The 8,412-nt window shown below is 32.3% G+C and overlaps 1 long non-coding RNA gene across 2 annotated transcripts in view; it reads right to left on the bottom strand.

The window, feature by feature from the left end:
• LOC148608209 (uncharacterized) overlaps positions 1-8,412 on the bottom strand; it is a 30,635-nt gene that overhangs the window by 12,699 nt on the left and 9,524 nt on the right. The window contains exon 3 of one of the 2 annotated variants that reach the window (XR_015915419.1): positions 7,089-7,547. The exons of the other annotated variant lie outside the window; for it this stretch is intronic. This is a non-coding gene — a long non-coding RNA (uncharacterized LOC148608209). Of the gene's footprint in view, positions 1-7,088; positions 7,548-8,412 lie in introns of those variants that run through there. 2 annotated transcript variants of the gene reach the window in all.

The raw sequence follows: 8,412 nt of genomic DNA, 5'->3' as shown, positions 1-8,412 counted from the left end.
ACGCTTTTGTTTTCTTTAAAATTGGCCCCTTCTGAACAATATGCTTCTTACGGGTTTAGATTACCTATATCGGTTCACGCGAGTTCCTTCAAGTAATCCTACTTTGGTCTTTCTAGCAAAGACGATAATTGTGATTGTCTATCTACTGGATTCCTAAACTCCACAAAAATCCATACAAACAACACTACATAGCTGGATCTGCAACATGAACTACCAAATCTCTTTTCAAATCTTTTACCTTCACCGCGATAAAGTACGTTGGATATTCGATGTTCGATATTCGACATTCAAACTTTTCAATATCAAACTTAATGTCAAACGGTAAAATTTTACCGTTTGATATTTCGATTGATATTCATTTCTGGCTACTTTTAAGAATGTAAACTCTAAATGAATATCGATTGTCTTTTTCTGTTCGATATTCGTTTGATATTCGTTTTCGGTTTATATTGAATATAGAATGGATTTGAATATTAAAATGAATATCAAACAGTATTTTTTTGCTGTTCGATATTCGTTTGACATTCGTTTCTGGGTTATATATTGAATATAGAATAGATTTGAATATCAGAATGAATATCAAACAAGAGTTTGGTCCGTTCGATATTCGGTTATAAATTGAATATTGAACGGATTTGAAATTTAAAACTGAATATTAAACAGGGTTTGCTTCTGTTCGATATTCGTTTTACATTCGTTTCCGGTTTATATATTGAATAATGAATGGATTTGAATATCCAAATGAATATCAAACAGGATTTTTTGCTGTTCGATATTCGTTTAACATTCGTTTCCGGGTTATATATTGAATGTAGAACGGATTTGAATATTAAACTGAATATGGAACAGGACATTCGTTACAACAATATCTTCTATGATGTAGCATTTGAAATGATGAAACTTCAGAAAACTTGGTTGCCAAGGACTTATTTGATATATATATATAATGAAAACGGCTGTAAACATCGCAAAAATGAGAAAACACATTAAGACACAGATTCACACTCTGGGCACTAAAATAGTATTTATGTGATGTTTTTTTTATCTTATCATTGGTTTTCATACCCAAAATATAGCATATGAGGATGAAAGTATAGAAAATCATAGAGTTTTCCCAAAACTTAAGACTGGGTACTAAAAGGCTTGTTTTGACTTTCGTTTCTGCATTGCAATACTTAATTGCACAGTAAAAGTTTGTTCGGTTATCCATTTTACATATTATAAGCTAAAGAAGTAACATTTTTAGTTAAAAGTGGTTAGAATAGCACATATCACAAGAACATTACACGAATGTCTTCTATGACGTCGCATTTGAAGTAATGAAACTTCAGAACATTTGGTTGCTAAGGATTTATTTACACTAAACAATTAAATATCTTAACACAAACTACATTTTCTTACTCAGTACACCTTAACCTACACAAGAAATTGTGGTTTCTATGGTGAAAATCCTATTTTTTTTTCAGATGTAGGGTTCCTGAAAACTTGCCATAAGGTACTACAATACAGTTAGGTCATTTTTTTCTGAAATTTGGTCTCATTTTGTTGAAATAAAGCTGTTTAGAGGCATTCTGCAAAGAAATTTCTAGTGTTTTGTCATAAAAAATGCATATTTTCTAAAATCCTTGGTGTGTGGAGTCATTTATAAGTAATGTAGTGATTATTGTTATAAAATCCCGTAGCCATGGTAACATACTGAAAAAAAATATTACTGAGTTTTAGTACAAATCAGGTGTGCCTTTCCTAAACTAACAGCCAAATACTATGTTTTATAAAATATCAGGCACTTAGACACTACCACAGGATGAAAGCACGCACAGAGTAGGTGGAAAAAGGGTAAAAATGATAAGACCCTTTTCGATTCATTCTAGTTCCAAAACTTCCTGCGAAATAAAGTATTTTGAAAATCCACCATCTGATGGTACGAGATCACAGTTAATTCCCCTTGACTTTTCGTTGTATACGAATGTAGTTCCTTTTATTTTAGTGTGTTTCTTCCTGATTTGTTTTCTTTTCTGTCCTAAACTTTATTGCTTAGTATTTGCTGCAGAAATGTAGAACAAGGATCAAATTTACAAGGGATATTTTTTTTTCATTCTGTAATTTTATGTGCAAGTTGTGATTTGGTCCTATGGAAGAGGGTCAAAATTAAGGACATTTGGCAGTGGTCACTTTTTATGTCTAAAGGGTCTCCGAACCATAAGTGCTAAAACATTAAAAAAAATGATGGTGAATTTTTCTGGCACTCTTATAGAAATCTGCTTTTATACATGTTTCCATATTGGTGAAGTTTTATTGAGTTTGAAGAGGTGGAATTTTTTTTATATGTCAAAATTGGTCTTTTGAAATGCACTACGAAATTAATTGTGTTCTTGTACTTATAAGACAGGTCATCTTTTTGTAAAACATGCTATTTTTATATGTTTTGGGAGTTTATTTCTTTTCTCATTTTTTGCATTTTAGTCCAAAAATGGGTTTCTATGGGATTTTCAATGTAAGACTCATAATTACTTATGGTATCAGGGTAAAATTGGGCAAATGAGCTAATTACTATCTCATGTTGAGATTTTTACACACACAGTGTCATGATATCAGCAAATAAACACCATTCATATGCAGTGGACAGAGTAAAGGTAAAATGATTTCCCATTCTTTTACATATATTTTTAATAAATGTGCCACTTAAAGCCCTACAGAGTTGATGAAAACAGTTATTTTAGAGCCAGTCATACACAAAAGAGCCTCAAAGCAGAAAGAGCCTGACCTGATATGAAAAAGAAACATCCAGTTGAGTTCATATGTACCACATAAGCATCAACACATGCATTTTAAAATATTTTTTCGCTATTTTATGGCTGATGGGGTGAATATTAGTGTAAATGGCATACCAAACCCACAGTTTTACAACCCTAGGCCTGCTTGATTGACCCCGAATAATATCACATTTTATCTACCCTACTTATAAAATCTTACAGCATTCCAAATTTAAAAATACGTAAAACACCGAGGCTTCATTCCTTGCATTGTATATGGTAGAACCTCTCGGTGGTGGATTTGGCTTCCTCTTTCTATAGATTTTGTTTTGAGTACTTCTTGTATACAACTAATATTTTGATTATGATCTTCCTACATATTTGATTTTAATGCTGCTGATGAGAGGTACTCCTTGAAACACGTGTACAGCATATCGAAATTTACAATATATAAAACTGGTATTTTTATATTTAATTACCTCATCTGATAATTTACTCTAAAAGACTACTTCTGGTTATTTTTAAAGTACATTTAATGTGTCTAGAGCACTTTGGAAGTAAGTTTGGTTTGATTCATTCTTTTTTAACTTCTAAAAACGAGTTTGTATATAAGTACCCCTGCACTAGGTGAACATGTTCTAATACTGCAGTGTCATGTATTGAAACACATATTTCTGAGTTAAATCAGATGGAAACCTGACTAGCTGGTGTTTTTTTACACCAGAAACATGCACTGCAATGGAGATAAAGAAAAAAATTGAGAAAATCTATCAAATATTTGAATTGAAGCGATGATTTAGAGGACACTTCTACACCCAATCTGCAAAAAGTTTAAGTCGCGACATACAAAATTGATATAAAATTTGACATAAATCATTTATTTTTCAATAAATTTCTGTAAAACGTTGCACATAGACTCAGAATTGAATATGTTTTCCACAGATGAAGCATTTATTTGAGTTACAAAAAAGGCCTATCAATAAGAGAGGTCACTTTTTTGAAAAAAATGCTATTTTTATATGTTTTGGGAGTTTATTTCTCAGAGTTCATGGAATGAACATGAAATGTGGCAAAACAACTTATTTCTTTTCTCATTTGTTTTTGTATTTTAGTCCACAAATGGGTTTCTATGGGATTTTCAATGTAAAACTCATAATTGCTTATGGTATCAGGATAAAATTGGGCAAATGAGCTAATTACTATCTCATTTTTGAGATTTTTGCACAAACAGTGTCATAATAACAGCAAATAAACACCATTCATAAGCAGTGGACAACATAAAGGTAAAAAACATTTTGAATTTGTTTTCAATGTAAAACTCATAATAGCTTTAGTCTTGTTTGATATTCAGTTTGATATTCAATTCCATTCTATATTCAATGTATCAACCGGAAACGAATGTCAAACGAACATCGAATAGGCAAAAAAAGAGAAAATCTATCAAATATTTGAATTGAAGCGATGATTTAGAGGACACTTCTACACCCAATCTGCAAAAGGTTGAAGTCGCGACATACAATATTGATATATATATATTGATATCATTTATTTTTCAATCTGTATTCAATATATAAACTGGAAACGAATGTCAAACGAATATCAAACAGCAATAAAATCCTGTCTGATATTCATTTTGATATTCAAATCCATTTTATATTCAATATCTGATCCCGAAACGAATGTCAAACGAATATCGAACAGCAAAAACTCCTGTTTGATATTCAATTTGATGTTCAAATCCATTCTGTATTCAATATATTATCCGGAAACTAATGTCACAAGAATATCGAATAGACCAAACTCCTATTTGATATTCAGTTTGGTATTCAAATCCATTCTATATTCAATAACACAGAAACGAATGTCCACGAATATCGAACAGCAAAACAATCCTGTTTGATATTCATTGTGGTATTTCAATCCATTTTATATTCAACAGAAACGAATATCAAACGAATATCGAACAGAAAAAGATAATCGTTTGATATTCTTTTGATATTCATTTAGATTTTACATTCTTAAAAGTAGCCAGAAATGAATATCAAACGAATATCAAACGATAAAATTTTACCGTTTGATATTCAGTTTGATATTGAAAAGTTTGAATGTCGAATATAGAACATCGAATATCCAACGTACTTGATCACGGTTTTAACTTTTATACTCACAGCTGTCAAAGAGAGTCTCGAGTCCTACCACGACACTTGTTACTCCCGTAGTGGTATAATTCAATGTGGTTCCTGAAAAATTCGAAAGACCTTCTTCAAAAACATTATACATCGTTCTTTCTCCAAGAAAGATGGAACACCTAGATACAAAAGATAGTTCTTGACAGAGATTCCTCATACTTTATAAAAAATATTTCCAAATCATCGTCCAAATACATGTATAACGAAGAAAATGTTATCAAAATGCTGGAATTTTTTTTATCGACAACATATTTGTCCAGTGTGGTGGACGCATTTTTTTTCAACAAACGGTCGGCATTCCAATGGGAACAAATTTTGCTCCTTTTAGATGATCTTATCCGAAAGAAAGAACATCGTTTGACTAGATCCTTTTATTTCAGTTTTCGCTATATAGCGTATTATCGTAAAACAATCCTAGTTTCGGGGTTTTTATACAGCGCATCTACCCCAAAAAATTTGAGATAAATGATAGTGCACACATGGTAAAGTTTGCATCATATCTTTACCTACACTTTGAGATCGATGGTAAAGGAAAACTATTGACCAAACTTTACGGCAAATGTAATGACTTTTCATTCAGCATTGTCAACTTTCTTTTCATCTGTGACAACATCCCTTCAGCACTTGCATATTGAGTTATTATATCACAAATCATACGATATGCCCGAGCTTGCCATTACTACGCATACATTTTATCGCGCAAGACTTCTTAAAATTAGGCTTCTGGAACAGGGTTATGTTGCTACAAGAATGAAGTCATCAGTACAGAAGTTTTGTGGTCGTCTTCATGAACTCGTGGATCGCTGCGTGTATCCACTTTCACTTTTTATGAACACAAGTCGTTTAGACAAAATCTACTTCCAACATTAAAAAGCAGAGAAAATGGGCCTACTTCATTTAAGTGTAACTGTTTGTAAGAATCAGGCAAAATGGGAAAAATCAGAAACATGCATGTCAAAACCCCACCAATCTGACAATGTAATATAATTCAAGGATACTTTCTCTGTTTGAAAATAACACTATTTAATCTCTGCATCAATGGCTTTGCTCCAAAAATTTTTAATAGAATGTGGAAAAAAATAGGATTTTGACAGAGTTATCTGCCCTTGAAGTGTTCATTTTTAGTGCATTTCAATGAAGCTGTAACTCAATGGTCCAGCATGACATGGTAAATCTTGTCTGCTTTCCTTGATTCTGATGGTGCAAATAGTCAAATTACACTATCAAAATGATGGTTTTTTTATACCATGTTTCACCCACTGCCTGATTCTTACAGGGACTGACACTTAATTACAACCCTAAGCAATTCACATTTTTTTATATTTATATTTACAAACCTCCGCCTCTGGTGCTAAATTTACGACATGACAGTAAGCTTTAACCGATCAGTTTTCAAGTCAACCCACATGACGTTTGCTCTCTGAAGCTAAAAAATGTATTGCCTTAATTCTATCAATTCAAGAAATGTCCTTATCTCCCCCTCACATTTTAACCAACATCAATTTTCAATTATCCTTACATGCAGAAACATGTTCTTGTTTCTGTATTTTCTTGATCTGCAAAAGCCATTCCATTAATATTGTGGTAAAGCAATGAACATTTAAACTACACAGGGCAACATACTGGGAAAAAAATATATTCCATCATATTGATACTTGCTGAACCAAAATACAACAATACCAATCATATTAATAGTGCATAATTTCGGCATGTTGTACACGTTTTTCAAGGAGTAACTTATCACCAGTAGCATTAGGAACAAATTCTTATAAAGTTCAAGATTAAAAAGTAAATTGTGTACAAGTAATTAAAACGAAACTTATTGAAATAGGAAGCGAAATCGATAAGTTCTACTACAGTATTTCTATGGAGCTACACTATTGTAGTCCAATTTTCAATACAAGGAATGGAGCCTAGGTGTTTTAAGGATTTTGCATTTTGGGCTACGACAAATTTTGGGCAATAAAATTTGTTATACAGATCATGGACAGATTAGTCTATTTGATGAATAGCATTGGGAACCTATGGTCTACAGAAGTGGCGCCGACAAAGTGGATTCTAACTACAAATAAACTCAAAATTTGGTTTAATCGGACGATGATCCTTATGGTCTTAGAACGATTCCAAATTCAAATTCAAATCCACATAAGCTTTATTTGGAGTCGGCAAGTTCATTAAAATAGTACAACATTAGCTCTCGTGAGCTTTTAAAACCGATATAAGGTACATAAATAGCTATACAGTGCATGCATACATGTGATATACATTGACAAAGCAATAAGTCAAACAGTTATAATAAGACAGACACATACAACATACAAACATAAATAGCAATTTTTAAAAGAGCAAATAAAGCAAATGAACTAAAGGAAATCATGCAGAAACAAAACAAAAATAAATAAAATCAACAAGAATATGGTTTCTAGGCATGAATTAACAGTCTCTACATGCAACACAAGAGCATTTTTATCTCCCAGCTTGAAATAATTGCTTTGAACTGACTGAAGTTTGAGTACTGCCTAAAGTGTTCAGGCAGAGAATTCCACAGGGCTGGATCAGCGTATCTGTTGTTTTAACATGTGGAATCTGTAACAAGTTAATGCGTCTGAAATTGCACGAATGATTTTGTTTACATTATTAAATCATATAATACAGGTAGAACCTGATCATATAATATTTTAAAAGTTTCTAATGCCATTACTCTGATACGACTTACTTATAAAGTAGGCGTCTTGGCCTTTGCTACAAGATCATCACAGGATGAGTTATAATAGACAGACCGTAAAGCTCTGCCTTGTATTTTTTCTGTACTATTTGTATTAGTCAATGAACAAAAGTGCAAAGAAAGAGAGAACAAAATTAAAATTTGAAAATGTAAATGCGCCAAATCTTGTTTTAAAATATTAAGTTGCTTTTATCAATATCTGCCCAACAGCTTACAATACCACATATCTTTATTTGCTGTTTTCTACTAGAAAGGTATGACAACATTAAATTATAGGCTTCCCCAGACAGGCCATAGGAGGAAAGTTTACAAATCAAGATATCGTGGAGGAGGCAGTCAAACGCTTTTGATAGGTCCATAAGAATGGCATTTATTTTGTTCCAAAGCAAGCTTCCAGTCTTCCAAAAGTTTATGTAGAGTTGTTCGGCAGCCATGCCCTCTCCTGAATGAACAGAGAAATTTATCAAAAATATTTTCGAAAAGTTCTGAAAGTTGCTCTGCCAGCACTTTTTCAAAAATTTTAGAAGGAATCGGGAAAGTGCAGACAGGCCTATAATTATTTTTCAGGAAAGGATCACTCTTCTTGTAGATCGGGGTAAACTTTGCCTCCTTTAAACCTGTCTGGAAAGTAACAAGATTCGATTAGAAAAAATATCACAGTAGTAATTAGTTTTACAAATGATGAGATGCAACATTTGATCAGTTGCACAAAAATATAATCAACACCCGTAGCCTTTTTTACCAT

Source organism: Perna viridis, chromosome 9, assembly GCF_037379345.1.
Source record: "Perna viridis isolate PV_CMFRI_1.1 ecotype Kerala chromosome 9, ASM3737934v1, whole genome shotgun sequence".
NCBI classification, from domain to species: domain Eukaryota; kingdom Metazoa; phylum Mollusca; class Bivalvia; order Mytilida; family Mytilidae; genus Perna; species Perna viridis.
The sequence above is the reverse complement of the archived record's forward strand: the minus strand, read 5'-3'. Positions and strand labels throughout refer to the sequence as shown.